Here is a 15,845-nt window from a genome sequence, read left to right on the forward strand (position 1 = left end):
CTACAGCTGGGGTCCTGCCCTCTGCTGCCTTGGAAGCCCAGCCTGTCTCAAAATCTGCTCACACATCCACTTTTGGGTGTAGGTGGTACTCTGGGGATAAGACCATGCTGCGCAGGGAAGACAGCACAGGCTCCGGAGTGAGACCTGGGTTCAAGTCGCAGCTCTGCTACGTCACCACCCCTCCTTACAGCTCTCCTCATTCCTTCATTGGTTCATTTTGTTTGAGGTAGAACTCGTAACATTAAATTTACCATGTTGAGCCCTCCCTGGAGGCGCCAGGGGTTAAGGCACAGCACTATGAAGCTAGGCGCAGCCACTTCATCAGTTGATCCCCACCAGGGAGCTGATCCACATGGCGGGCAGACCTCTCCTGACCCGCCCGCTGCTCCCCTCAGCAATGTAATCTGTCAACCAGCCTGTCCTGCTCCCCACTCTGTCTCTGGTGAATCCTCTCACAGCCCCTGCACCTCTGAACTGTACCCCAGTTCTGTATGCATAAATAAGTAAATCTTAAAAACTAAAATTTATCAATGTTGGCCATGTTTAAGGGTGCAGTTCATTAAATCCACATGGCTGTGTAACCATCGCTACCAGCATCTCCAGAGTGGTTTTGTCTTCCCAAACTGAAACTCAGTCTCTATTCAATACTTACCCCCCCACCCTCTCTTCCTCCCAACCTTGGCAACCACCACTCGACTGTCTGTCTCTAGGAATTTGACTACTCTAAGTATCTGTGTAAATCTGAAGTATCTGTTCTTTTAGCTGACATTTTCTTGGCAACGTCCTCAAGAGTCATCCTGGCTGTAGCAGATACCAGACTTTCCTTCCTTTTCCTGGCAGAATAATATTCCAATCTGGGATGGACCAGAGTCATTCACATGTGCACGCTTGGGCTGCTTCCAGCTTGGGCTATTGTGGGCACTGTATCTGTGCACGTGTCTGTGAATACCCTTTACTCTGAGAATGGGGTGATGGGGTGTCCTCCTCAGAAGGTGGTGGTCAGGATCAAGCATGGAGATAACCTTGTTGACACATCACACTTCTGGGCACTTGATGCCAGTGGGAGCCCCCAGAGGTGCAGCAATGAATGTGGGCAGGCCCTGCCCTCCAGGCCAGGTACCCACGCACCTCCTCCATTTTCCTACAGGGTCTCTTCACCCAGCCTCACACAGGTGGACTCACTTTCCCAGGCCAAGCAGGAACCAGGAAGCTCTGTTATGAAGTAGGCACTCAACAAAGGGGCAGGGTTCATGAAGGGAGGCATGGCCATGCATTGAATCCAGCAGATCACAGGAAAGAGGGTTCAAGTTCCAAGACCGAACTTACTGCAAATGACTGAGCTGGTTGGAAGAAGGTACTGAAATTGGAAGACTCATCTCCCTGCTGGTTCTGCACAGAGGCCCCTATATACCACTGGGACTGGGAATCAAGGAAGCTCAGCTATGCCCCTTCGGGAACTTGACTTCCGTTCTTGATGATCAGATGATGATGCCTACTGCACACCCGGCACTTCCCCTCCGGTCCCTGCAGCACCTCTTCAGTTAGGCCCTACAATTCCCATTTCAGAGGGGGGAATAATCTATGGATGATTAAACTTGATATTCTTGATAATAAGCAACTGGGTCCACATTGCACGGCCTGGAAATGACAGATGAATGAAGCCTGTTCAACGCCAGAGACCATGGTCCAAGACTCCCTCCTGAGCCAGGGGACTGCGTGGGCGTCATGTCTGTGCACGCACCTGAAGCCCTGCTGTTCTCTGACGCTGTGGCGTCCACTGCAAGCGGCCTCATCCGGCCGTTGCTCCCGGCCCCTCTTGGCCGTGGGCTTCCCTGCGTGCTCACCACCAGACGATTAGGACCTCACTTCTTAGGAACCTCTCCAACCTGGTGACTGCAGTGACTGCTCCCACATGACACAAGAATGATGGGAGCACACGTCATGAGCCAGAGGCTCAGCACAGACAGAAAGTGCTGTGGGTTTCAGCACCCCATTTGCAGCTGTGCATATGTCTAGGTGTGAACACTGAGGCCAGAGACTGGGCCGTGTGCTATTGCTTAGGCTCGCCACGAATGCTTCTTTCTTTCTTTTTTTAATATTTATTTTTATTTATGCATACAGAACTGGGGTACAGGCCAGAGGTGGTAATATAGGGGCCTCTCCAGCTCATTTGCAGGGGTGGTGAGAGGCCTCACCAGAGACAGAGCGGGTAGCAGAAGAGGCAGATCGACAAAGTACAAGGCTGAGGGGAGCAGCAGGCATGACAGGAGAGGTCTGCCGCGCCCTGTGGGTCAGCTCCCTGGCTGGGGATGGAACTCGTGTTGCAATGGCTGCGGCCAGCTTGCAGTGCTGTGCTCTAACCCTTTGCACCACCAGGGACGACCGAGAATCCAGATGCCAAGAACTCTTCTAGATGTAGGAAGTTATCACTTCTGAATACTGACAAGTGAAGGGTCCCACCCAGGTGGATTCCCGAGGCATCAAACAGAAACACTCAGCTTCATCATGATGGAAATATGTCATGCTTATGTGATGAATTAGTCTTTGTCCTTTGCCCAGGCCAGCACAGAGAACAGCGATTGTACCCCATTGTTATGCAATCCTTCAACAATCGGCTATATTGTTCTTCAATACTGAGATGAACACAGACTGCCCAGAAGAAGGGGGTCATCTGACCCCAGTGCTAAGCACCCCCAGCTGTGATGCTTTTGTTTTCCTGCTGCTTATGTTTACAGCCTCCCTCCCTGGACCTTTATTGTTAGGGGGTTCGCAGGGGCTTTCTCCACCAGCCTACGAATTCATTCGCATTCGCAATCCTACTTCTCTCTATGGGCCGTCTGGCTTGGACCTCAGGCCACTGACCCTAGCAGAACACAATGCAAATAGAGTAAACAAGCTCTGTGTGGCCGACTGTTGACTCCTTCCGAGGTAGACTCTAGGGCCATGGAAAAGATGACTTTTCTTTTGATTTTAGAGATCGGGGAGTTTGCAGGATGAACAGCCTGCCCTGTGAGTGATCCACCCCACAGCCGTGAAAGCGAAAGACAGTCTGACTGTGGCGAGACCCCGAAGTCGCCCCCGTCCCACCACACACAGCCCAGACCACTGGTCTGTCAACGGACACTCCAAGAAGGAGAAACCACGGACATCTGGCCAAAAGGGGCTCACCACGGGGCCACCCTAGAGAGGAAGAAGCAGCAGTCAGCTGCCCTCTCCAGAAACATCCACACGGTTCGCCACGGCAAATGGCACAAGGCCCCCACTTCCTAGACAGAGCCTGGTGCCCTCAGCCCTGGTGCCCCAGACCCACCAGAGCCGTGGGCCACTCATGCTCCCAGTGGACCTGCCCATCCCACACAGGCAGTGGCCCTGCCGACACACTTGTGTTTGCCCTGGTCGAGTTTGGGGGAACCTGGCCTGGCTCACGTGACCTCCACGTGAATAAATGAGAGGAAGGGGGACATCTTCAGTGGGGTTCCTGAAATAGCTCACCACCTGCAGCTGGGGAAGACAGGGACCACACAGCAGAGAGGAGAGGCAGGCCGGAGGGGGTGTGGCTGGGCTCAAACCCCGGCTTACTGCTGTGTGACCCTGGACAAGTGAATGAACCTCTCTGGCTTCAGTCGCCAAATATACAATAGAGACGGGTTCCTCAACTCACAGGGCTGTCACGGGACTCAGGGAGAGAATGGAAGTGAAGTTCTGATTGAAGGTCCTGGCATTCTAAGCACCCTGAGTTTTAAGCACCCTGAGTTATAAGCACCCTGTGAAGGAGGAGAGAAGCTATGCATGTGCCATCCTCACCACCATCACCATCATCAGGAGGGTCTACAGGTCAAGAGCCTTTGGGGCCACCTTGGAGCAGAGGCCACCACCTATTAAGGCTTTGGGGGTGCTCTGATTAGAAAAGAAAAGAAGCTTAGAAAAGTCCAGGCTGGAAAAGTCCTTCCCAGTTTTTTATAATTCCTCTCCCAATCTACAGATAGAAAAAGCGAGGCCCCAAGTGGAAGGGTGCTGGCCCGAGGACACAGCACCCTGGGGACACGGGTGTCTTCACTCCCATCTAGGGACTCCTCACCCCGCGCTCGCAGGACAAGGCAGGATTTCAGGGAATCCGAAAAAAATAAAAGAAATTATTTAGAAGCTCAGCTAGAAGCGTAGCATCTAGGCAGAGACGTGAGCAGGGTCAGGCGCTCCTGCTGCCCGCGGCTTGGGATGTGATGGCTGGAGCTGGGCTGGGGGACAGGGGGCTGCCCTCCGCGACTTCCAGGTTTCACGGCACGGTCACTTGCCTCCCACTGGCTGGGCGGCCTTGGCTACCTCTTCCGTCTCTGGGTCTCCACCTCCCCATCCAGGAATCCCCCCAGTTCACAAGGTACCTGGACTGGCGGCCCCTCTCCTGACCCTCCAGATGCCCTTCTGTGAGTAGGTGTGAGCCCCGTATTTCCCGACCCAGGTGCACTGAATTCTTGTCTTGTTTGGTCAGTTCAGGACCCCATGGCGTGCTCTGGCTCAGGAGTCAGCAAACACTGTTCTTAAATGGCTGGAGAGCAAATATTCTTGGTTTTGCTACTCAACTCTGCAGTTACAGCTCAAAGCAGCTAGAGATGATATATAAATGAAGGGGTTGGGCCGTGTCCCCACAAACTTGACTTCCTGGAGCAGGCAGAGGGCTGGGTTTGGCCTGGGGCGTCGCTCACCAAGCCCTGATCCAATTCACTCCAGCTGGGTCAGCCAGCTCCTCTGGGGCTGGGGTTACCAGCTTCCCGGGTCTGCACGGGGCTCTCCCAGTTTTCGCAGTAAATACTGTGCCCTCTCTGGGTATAGACAAGCCAGATGGCTGGTCCCTCCCTCTGGGACCTGACCCTAGCTGGGCCCCCACTTTCCCCTATCTCAGAGTTACTCCCACTGTGACAGTCAACTGTCTCCTGCATGAGGGGGAGGAAGAGAAAAAGATAGGAGGAAGAAGGGCCACTGTTCACGGAGGCTTCTCGTGTGCCACGGCTTAGTCCACATGACTGTGGGTCCTCACCGCAGGAGGGGTCAGGCTGGGCTGGACTTCGCCTCCAGAACCCCGGTTCTCCTGCTCCCTTTCCAGGCTGTACACTCTTTAAAGACCGATTTGGGAACTCTGGCCCTATATCTTCTATACCCCACACCCAGTATAACGTTTGAAGATTCTGAGCAAATACTTAGCATCAACCGACGCTAGCTGAATGAATGAGTGAATGAGTGAGTGAGTGAGTGAGTGAATGAATAAGTGAATGAGTGAATGAAGCGTGCCCTCTCCAGACACTCCCTACTTCCGGGACGGGATTCATGCTAGCTACCCAATCTCCAGGCGAATTAAGAAGATGCCACGTTATACCATAATGTCACTTACATCACATGTGGCTGGGGACTCCGGGGAGGCGTGTGCAGCCTCTTGCGTGCAGACCCCAGATCTGCCTCTTCTGGGCTGTGTGACCTGGGGGGGCCAATTCACCTCTCCAAGCCTCAAGAGAGAAGTGGGTTCAGGGAGCACCTGATGGGATTATGGTAACACAAGATACTTGAAGCCCCCGGCTGGGTGAGTGCTGTCGGGGAAACACTCCGTAAACATCACCTGCCATCGCCTATTCATTTGTTACCGCTGATGCCGGGACAGGCACAGGCAAGACAGGGATGAGATGTCAGTGGCGAGGAGTACAGGTGCTCATTACACAGCCACGGAGCTGGGACTACAGGCGGCTGGCGGCCGCCTCGGTGAGCTACGCACAGTGGTGCGTGACAACCAACCACGCAACCCCAGCGACGTACCATAAAAAGCGTCCGTTGTGCTAACCTGTCTGTGGCCAACTGGAGCTCGGCTGAGCCAGCCTCTTGGCCGAGGTTCGGGCTCCGTGCGGCTTGACAGATGTTTGTTCAGGGGCTGAGCGGGCAGAGTTACCCGAAGGGAGTTCAACCCCCGCCACGGCAGAAACAGGCCAGGCCCCCGAGGCCTACGCTTGGGATGGGCCATCGCACACTGCTGCCCCAGGTGGTCCCCTGGACACATCCAAAGCTCAGGGGCTGTGGTCAGGCTGCTTACCCCTTGAGTGGGCCAGCTGCCTGCCCCCCCCCAGAGGGAACAACAGCAGCCGCGAAGCTAAAGGCAGGAAGGCGGGTGATTTACAGTTGCGATGCGTCTGTCCAATGCCCACCCAGCAGCCGGTCACGGGCGAGGTCCCCTCGCTGGCCCTGCTCTGCCCCCCTGGCTGCTTCCTCTCCCTCTCCTGCCACATTGGCTCTGGGTCAAAGCCTGGAAGAGGCTCCAGCAGCAGCGCCAGTCAGTTCGTGGGGACCTAGTCCCCATCTTCCCGACATCTGGACCTGCTCGGGGAGCCATTAATCTCGGGCAATTTCTTCCCTCACTTGATTTGTTTATTTAAGGAAAACAAGTTGCTCCTAATTAGAAGCACTGCTGTCAAGATGTCGGGTGCGTCGTAGGCTGCCTATTTTCAGACCTTCTGCCTAAAATTATACCTGTGCGCTCAACATCTGTGAGTTTGTTCCGCAACTATCCTAAGTGCAGGCTGCTGGTGGCAGAGACGAGGGCTGTGGCGGGGTTCGGGAGCCAGGGGCAGGGAACACGGGGCCTCGGAGCCCAGACCCCGGATGGGTGACCGCACGGTGTCCCGCGCCAGCCGGAGCAGCACTGTCACCAAATCAGCGCTCGGGAGGTGCGTGGCTCGGACCCAGGCCAGACCGAAGGGTGGCAGGGAGCTCTTTACCACGCACACGCCAGCACACACGTGCTCGGAGACACACAAGGGTTACACCGCCGCAGACGCGTTCCAGAGCACACGCGTGTGCCCCGAGACTGGCGCACAACCCCAGAGACACAGGCGTGCGCAGAAGTTGCAGTACAAACCCAGGAGCACACGTGGCAGGCACCGTGGGTACACGGACACACACGGGTGTGTACACGGAGACACACGGGTGTGTACACGGAGACACACGGGTGTGTACGCAGCACCACAGCCAGATCCTGCCACTCAGAAACACGGCAGGCGCACGGAGACACACCAGACATGCAACGCTGCACACAGGCACACACATTTGTGCACACGGGTGCACAGAAGTTTACACTGACACACGGCAACACACATGTAGACGCAAAATTGAGAGTGCCCTTTAACGCCACGCTAGGCACACGCCCAGCTCACGTTTACACAGGGCGTGCGCGGGAGGTGCCGGCGGGGGCCGCTGCAGTCACCATGAGGGGGACGAGCAGCGTGCACCGGGCACGGGCAAGGGCACGCACAGAGGCATGCCGAAAAGCACGCTGGGACACAGGCGTGCAACGCGTGCCACAGCCCACGCTCGCCACCACACCCCCACGGACACTGACACCCCGCAGGCAGGCCCCAGCGCCCACATGGACGCACACGGAAAAGCCCACTGAGCACGCGCCAGCAGACCTGCCTGGCCCTCGCGCCCGGGCACTCCCAGCTCCCAGCACAGGTGAGCGCCTGCAGTCAGGACCTGCCCCGCCACAGGCACACGCGCAACTCACACACGCACAACTGCGAACGCCCCCAGATGTCACACGCACGCACGTTCACACTGACCCGCCCAGGTACGCGCGCCTCTTACAGGGGCGATCGCACACGCATGCTCACCCGGGGCAGGCAGCCTCCCAGGTGCACACGCACACCGACACGATTCACGCATGTGTGCACACGCGCTGAAGGGTCACGTGTGACTCACACTCGTGTGAGCATGTGTGCACAAACTGGAATGAGAATGCACTAGTTCTACACATGTGTGTGACACACACACACACACACACACACACACACTCTGTTCCTCCAGGGAAGCAAACTGCGTTTTCTGAGTCCTAAACGTCAAGCCCGCAGATGGGGCTGCCCCAACCCTACCGCACATCACCAACCCAGCCCAGGTCAGCCAGTGAGAGCTGCCCTCTTGGCCAGCGGTTTCAGCTGGTCAGCTTGCCCCCAGGATCCCTCTTCAGAGAGGGATATTGATGCCCCAAGTCTTGAAACCACTCAGAAAGAAATAAGACTGCTCTATTTACTGTCTTCCCCGCAACTTATGGCCCTGCCTCCACCCACCTCCACACATGCCAGGAACTTTCCAGGAGCCTGTTCTTCACAGCTCAGCCAGCTGGGAGCCTGACACCCGGGCATGTGAACTTCTCTGCCCTGGGTCCCTGCACCGCTGCAAAGTTGAAGCCATGGCGACAGCTCACCTCCACCTCCAGTCGTCGTCATGGTGATGCGGCAGCTGGGTGCATCCAGACCTCGGGGCTCCCCACTCACAATGCTGGTGTGTCTATGAGGAAGCCCGAGGGGCGGAGACTCCAGGTGTCAGTTGACTGGAGAGAACAAGGGCTCTACCCCCAGTCAAGGACCACCTGGTGCTCAGGTGGGAGAGCGTCAGACTCCCTGGGGATCGCAGCACCCAAACTCCCACTCAGACAGCCCCCCTGATGTGTCCAGGTAGCTCCAGCTTTCTCGCGGCTTCTTCTCTGTATTAAACACAGTCCCTGCACCACCCAGTCCCCAAGCGGACAGTGAAATCTCCCCTTTCGGTGGAGGGATAGAGACTGGAGGGCTTAGTAACCGGTCAAACAGATGTGCCTGAGACCTGGGTGGTTTAGACACTGAGTTCCATCACCGCTTGGGCTTTTGAAAACCTCATCTGTGACTGGGTTGGCATACACAGGATCATAGAATGTCTGGGACCTCGAGGACATGTGAAATCTCTTCCTTTTGCAAAAGCAGTTACTGGGGCCCAGAGAAGTCTAGTGATTTGCCCAAAGTCACAGAGAAAATTGAGGGCAGACTTGAAACTCAACAGCCTGACTTAGAGAATGGTCTTTCCAGACACCATCTCTCAAGCATGGGCCTCCAGACACCCCGGAGGAATTTCTGGGCCTCAGCAGCCTCGGGAAGCAGTTCCTAGTCTGGTGCCAGGTCAGAATCCCAAGCCAGAGCAGGAGAGCCTCAGATCTCCAGCTCCCGTCGCAAGAACTGTCTGGGAGCCACAGAGTAACGCGACTACCCAGAGCAGAGGCCCAGGACAAGCAGGGACAGGGGGTCTTCGAGCTTCACCTCCCTGTCTATCCCACTGACCCACCAGCCCATGGCAACAACCCCAGCTCTTCCAGCAAGGAAGCATGACACCATTAGAGGGCTATGATGACAGGAGGGGATCAAAACGGTCCTTGGAGGCCTAGTGGCCTCTTCGAAGTGTGATTTTCATTAGGAAGAAAAATGGCCTGGCCAAACTCATGAGCTATGCACTGAGCTCAGCTGAGCCTCTGGGCCTAGAGTCTGGCGGATCGCCCACATTCCCTGGGCTGGCTGTGGGGCAGCCCGGGGCGCCTACCTAGTTTCTGGTCCCAGCCCCTTTTCAGCACAAAGTTCCTACCTGCCCAGGTTCCCTTCTGCAGGGTCCGATCCAGCAGCCCCAGAAACTTCCCCTAAAGCCCGTGTTCACGTACAGAACTGCAAGGAAATGCAAGTGATCCTTGCCTTCGCTAGTGTCTCTGCCAAGGAGGTGAGTCGGCTCCAAAGATACTTGGGGCTGCTGGATTGGATGGACACCTTCCGGCTGAGCACAGCCCTGTCTGTCTCCAGTTCTCACCCTCTCCTTACACACACACACACACACACACACACACACACACACACACACACACACACACACCAGAATTGGCGCAGACCAGCCTGCAAAGCCTTGGACATGAAGCCCATCACTCTGGCAGCCCTGGGTGCTGGTTCCAGATGACAGCAAACCTCCTTCCCCAGAGTCTTACCTCCAACAGCCCCTTGTGAAGCCAACTTGGATTTTCTGTCCAGCTCATTCTCCCTCAGACTCTGAACTGGCCAAGAAGGGGGTGACTCATGAAGCGAATTAAAGGGGCCCACTACCTCCGCCCTGGGCTCAACCTGACAGGCACTCCAGCGCCTGCCTTTGGGAGCCCAACAGGATGCCAGGGAGGAAGGGAGGACTCCGAAGGACTCCCAGATGAGCAGGGGAGGCCGAACGTCTCACCCTCTGCCAAGGGGAGAAAGTTTGTCATTTACCAGCGCTGGCTGTCACCAACCACTCTTGGTTCTCACTCACCTGGCTCTGAGCGCTGAACCCCCAGTCGGCAGGGAGCAACTGGAACCAGGAGCCCAGATGGGGGGCAGAAATCGCTCCCCAGCAGCTCCCCGCAGGCTTCTTCATGGACTCTTTATGGAGCCCTTTTGCCCAGTCCAGGCCGGCAGGCAGCCCTTCCCTGAAGGGTTTCGGCCACTTGCAAACTCTGCTTGGAGCCCAGCCTGTGCCGAGGGTCTTTCTCTGCGACTCCAGCGTCCCGCTTGGCGAGCCCGCTCTGTGGGTGCCTTCCCAGCACCCAGATGCTGCAGTGGCATCAAAGAAAACGGAGTCCGGATTTCCTTTTTCGCAGGCGAGGCTTCTCCAGCCGGGCCCTGGCTATTTCCCCAGGGCTGGTCCGAGGGGCATCCTCCGCGCCTCCAGCGGGAAAGTGGAAGAGCGTGTGTCCTGGATTGCAGCAGCAGCAGCGACAGCGGCGGCCAGAGACGTGGAGGCGGTGGCGACGCCAGCCGGCAAGCTGGGGAGGCGGGCGGAGGCGAAAGGAAGAGAAAGCCCGGCTTCTGCGAGCCTGGCGCTCGGGCGGGCTGACCGGCGGGCGCCTCTGCGGGTGCCCCGCGCCACAGCGAGGCCCGCGCAGACACCCACCCCGGGGATGCCCAGGCCCCTTGCGCGCCGGGCACCCGCTGCGGCTGAGCACCGGGCTCCGGCCGCCTCGCCTCCGGCTCGCTGCTTCCCTCACTGGCTTGCTCCCCGGACTTCACGTCTCCAGCCCCAGCTCCCCGCGCCGCCGCTGCCGCCGCCGCTGCCAGCAGCGCGCCTCAGCCCAGCGCGCTCCTCACACAGAACCACAGCACTGCCTACTGCTTAACTCCTTGCATGCCACCTGGATCTCCCGCAGCCTCCCGGGGAGCGGGGCGCCCCGGGTGCCCGCCCTGCTGCAAGCTTCAGCAAGGGCCTGGGGCTCTGAGCCTCAGCCTCCTCATCTGTGAAATGGGCTCAAGAGACCCACGTCATAGTTATTTGGAGAATCGACTCATACGTTTGTGCAAAGTGCCAAGCCGCCTGGCATTGAGAAGGCGCTCAACAAATGGCAGCGTGGTTATGATTGCTGCTGCTGTTGCTAAAGAAGCTTAGCACAGTCTCGCAGATAGCAAACACCCAACAAAGGGTGGTTTGGCATTTGGGTGTTGGGTTTGTTGTCTTAACAGGCAGCAGCTTTCCGCTGGCTTCTGGCTTATCACTTACCTTCTCCGAGCCTGTTTCAGAGGTTCCCTCAGACCTCCCTGACCTTGGGCAAGTCTTAACCACCCTTCCAACCCCTGTGCCCTCACTTGCAAAGGACAGAGTTTCCAGGGAATCTAAACCACCTTCAAAGGCTCTCCAGGGGAAGAGTCCATCCCATGAGGTAGCAGGTGACAAGAGTCTCTGTTGAGTGAGACCCTCGCAGAGCCAGACACCTGGTCATCTTCTCACCAAGTCATGGAAGCAGCCCAGGAAGCAGCTAGTTCCCTCTGTGTTCAGAGAACAGAGGCAGAGAGTTAAGGGGCTCCCAGGGGATGGCAAGTAGGAAACAGCAGAACCAGGATCTGAACCTCCATTTTCTGCCTCCCCACAACCAGTCTCTGTTAAGCTTGAAACCCAAAGAGTGACTCTCAAGTAGCCATGTAGTGGGGTTAGCAGCAAGAATTCATCTGTGTTCCTTTTCTTAGAGCACAGTTTTCCCCCAACTATAACATTCATTCTTTTCTAGTGTGGATCGCTTAGAAAATTCTGAAAGTATGAGAGAAAAGTACATCAACCCTATTCCCACCACCCACAGATACTGATTGTTATATCATGATATAGTTTGCCCTCTACCTACATGTAAAAACAGCAAGCACAGAGAGAACCATCCCATACACCCTCTTCTCTATCAGAAAAGGTGGCAAAGGTGGCTCTAAATCCTTCCCTAAGGCTAAATCTCCAACTTACCACACTCCGACACCCCCAGATGTAATTACCTTACAAGCCCAAGACAAATCCTACCAGCTTGGGGATTTGTGCATTTCACCCAGTTCCCAATGGGCAGCTCTGCTTCCATCCTTCCCCTCCCGCACCCCACCTTGTGCCTTCTTGGAAGACCTAGACATTCCATTCCCTGGGATAGGGGACAATTGGTACCACACCCCTCTCGCTCCTGCCATCATGAACAGAGCAGGCCCAGGCGCCAGCCCCAAAGACACAGAGCAATGGAAAGTAGACCCTAAAGGTCCAGGCCACTTGGGTTTGAATCCTGGTTCTGTCTCTGGCAGCACCTTCCCGAGCCTGTTCTGCATCCATAACTTGGGGATATAGAAGACAGCAGGTCCCTCACAGTTGTTCTGAGGACTGAGAGATAAAGATAAGTGAATGCTCAATTAAAGGCAGCTGTTCCTTTATATTAGCAAAAAGTGATCTGAATGAAACGAACATTGATTGCTACAATTGTTGAGTCTGTACAAAGTGACAGGCACAACTTCCATTAATTCTTCACAATCACCTTAAAGGGTAGGTATTAGAACCGGCCCATTGAAAGATGAGGAAACCGAGGCCCCTTGCTGTGGCCCAGGGGCACACAGCAAGTTCCTGGCAGAGCTCAGATCAGATCTCAGCTTTTCTGCCCCCCACCCACTCGCCAGCACCGCTCCAACCGGCAGCCTGTACACCTCTTCGCACCCCAGCTCATAATCACAGCTCTGCGTTTTGGTGACATACCTCTTTCTGGGAGAGAACAAGGGTCTAGTACCTGGCTAGGAGCCCTCTGCAGGTCAGAAGGAGTCTAGGAGGGTAGTTAACTGACCTACCTCCCAGTCCTCTCTTACCACATCCTATTTACCCCTGCCCTTCGCCAGTCGCCCCTCCCCCGAGAAAGGCAGTGGAAAGGGCTCCAAGCTTGGGTTCAAGCAGGTGAATCCTCTCTGAAAGCCTATCAAGTCTTCCCGGCCTCTTCTTATGGTGGTTGGGATAAATAATAGCTTGCCCCTTCAGAGTAGTAAAATCTGTAAAATTAAATTTGTGACGTGATAATTACTCTCGTCACACAAGCATATGAGAACATCACATCCTGGAGTGGTTAGAAGTGGGAACGGGCCCTCCCTGGTGGTGCAAGGGGTTAAAGCTCAGCACTGCGAAGCTATCAGCAGTCACTGCAGCATGAGTTTAATCCCCAGCGGGAGAGCTGACCCACATGGCGCAGATGGCCTCTCCTGACCCACCTGCTGCTCCCCGAAGCAGTGTATTTCACTTAATCTGCCTGTTCTGTTTCCCATTCTGTCTCTGGTGAAACCTCTCACTGCCCCCTCACCACTGGCCTACACCCAGTTCTGGATGCATAAATAAATAAATCTTAAAAAAAAAAGTGGGAACTCTATAGACATGTTTGCATCTCCCCATATGGATGTCCCATTGACCCAAAACCACTGATTGAAAGAACTGTCTTTCCCCCACTGCTCTGGGGGGCCTCCTTTGTCACAAAGCATATGGCTCTTGTTGTATGTGCAGGCTGGAGAGGATTATTTAGGACTTTTGACTTCTATCTCGTTAGTCAATTTTGTCATCTTTATGGTCAACATTACATGGTGTCCATTACTATAATTTTATAAAAGTCCTAATATCAGTAAAAATACATTTTCTTTTTCCCAACAAGATTATCTTGGCCATTCTTAGCATCTGATTTGCATATTAATTTTGGAATCCATTTATGAGGTCCTTCATATAACAACAAAAGACCTCTGGATTGGGTGATACCGAGTCTGTAGGTCAATTTAGGGAGACTTTCCAATGTTACGATAATGAGTTTTCCAATCCAGTTACCTTATAGTATACACAAACCTACCCGCTAGGGTTACAGATCTAATGCAAACAGCAAAACAGCAAAGCTTCCCGAAGCCCATAGTGGAGACAATCTTTATAACCTTGGGGTAAGAAAGATTTCTTTTGAAAAGGGAAAAACACTGATATATTGCATTAAAATTATAATAATGTCTCACTAAAATACACGATTAAGAGAGTGAAAAGTCAAGTCACAGAGGGGGAGCAGATATTTTCAGCATCCATTATTATAGACCCCTATCTAGAATTTACAAAAAAAAATTGTACATATCAATAAGCAAAAGACAGGCAACCCCACCAAATGGTCAAGAAAGTGGGACAGATGCTTCACAAAAGGGGATTTTTCAGAGAACCAATTAACTTGTTAAAAGAACCAATGAACTAATTAGAAATCAGGAACATATCTATTAAAATGAGAGGAGCTATTACAAAGACTGCCAATCCCAAGTGCTGGTGAGAATGTGGAACAACTGGAAATTGAATATTCTGCTGATAGGAGTGTAAGTTGTTACACTTTGGAAACATGTGTGACATTATCTACTAAGGCAGGATACCTACCCCATGATTAGCATTTCTACTCTTAGGTGTCTGTCCCACAGAAATGTGTGCTTATGTCCACCAATAAACATGAAAAAGAATGTATACAATAGGAAATTTTGCTCCTTACGATAGTAACTTTTTAAGTAATTCCAAACCTAGAGTGGGTTCGCTGGGTATGGTCACGTGATGGTGGAATACTATACAGCAATGAATGTGAATGAAGTCCAGCTAAACACATTCATGGGGGAATGCAGAAAGTACAATGTTAAGTAATAGAAACTAGACTCTAAGAGGACTTACTGTACAAGTTCACTTCCTAACATTCAAATAGGCAACTCAGCATGTTGGAGGATGATAAGAATTGGACTTGGGAGGAAGCACATGAGGTGTCTGGAATGCTGGGCAATTTTTCTTTCTTGACCTGATTGGTATTTGTGATATCTTTTTGATCCATACTTTATATATCAAGTACTTTTCTGTACACGTGCTGAAACTTAACTTTTGAAGAAGCTGTTGTTTAGTGATTTTTCTTAAGTAAAATAAAACAGGGTTCAAACCTAGGTTTAGCTACTTTCTGGCTACATAACCATGATTGAGTTATTTTATCTCACTGAGCCTCACCCACAAAGAGGGAATAATATTATGCCTATGTGATAGGGTGGTATAAGAGTGAAAACGTGCCCAGTGAAATAACAGGTGCAAAGCAAGTCACCTGTGCTCAGCTAATATCAATGGGTGATGATCACAAATCTTCTAGGGCCTGGTCTATGTTTCAGAGTAAAAGCTCATCTGAGGAACAATGGTGAGGACTGAATTTAAACCTCAGCAAGGGATTCCCAGTTGAGTACAGGTTAAATTTTTAGAATAAATCTGTGTCTTTCCAGACACATACATATGTCAAAACTTCCCTCTAGAATTCCAATTTCACTGTGTGCCCTCTGCTTTTTTGTTGTTGTTGTTGTTGTTTAAGATTTATTTATTTATGCATATAGAACTGGGGTACAGGCAGAGGTACAGGGGCGGTGAGAGGATTCACCAGAGACAGAGTGGGGAGCAGAACAGGCAGATCGACGAAGTACACTGCCGAGGGGAGCAGCGGGCGGGTCAGGGGAAGTCTGCGGCGCCATGTGGGTCACCTCCGAGCCTGGGGATCGAACTTGCACTGAAGCGATTGCGGCCAGCTTGCAGTGCTGCGTCCTAACCCGTTGCGCCACCAGGGAGGCCCCTTGTGTGTCCTCTGCGTTTATTTGTTGAACCTTGCAGTCCTAGCCCTCTGTTACCAACTGCACGCCCTAGTTGCCTGAACGCTTTGGTGTTGGTTGCTTAACCTGCGAAACAGGAATAAATTGTTCCTTCCAGTGTTG

General features: G+C 53.6%; 1 protein-coding gene across 1 annotated transcript in view; it reads right to left on the reverse strand.

The window, feature by feature from the left end:
- WSCD2 (WSC domain containing 2) overlaps window positions 1–10,807 on the reverse strand; it is a 113,401-nt gene extending 102,594 nt beyond the window's left edge. Inside the window, exon 1 of the mRNA XM_004690968.2 lies at window positions 10,117–10,807. The gene's annotated coding sequence lies outside the window, so the exon portion shown is untranslated. The remainder of the gene's footprint in view (window positions 1–10,116) is intronic.
- Between the last annotated feature and the right edge of the window lie 5,038 nt (window positions 10,808–15,845).

This window comes from Condylura cristata, unplaced genomic scaffold (genome assembly GCF_000260355.1).
Source record: "Condylura cristata isolate star-nosed mole 26May11 unplaced genomic scaffold, ConCri1.0 scaffold00029, whole genome shotgun sequence".
Lineage (NCBI taxonomy): Eukaryota > Metazoa > Chordata > Mammalia > Eulipotyphla > Talpidae > Condylura > Condylura cristata.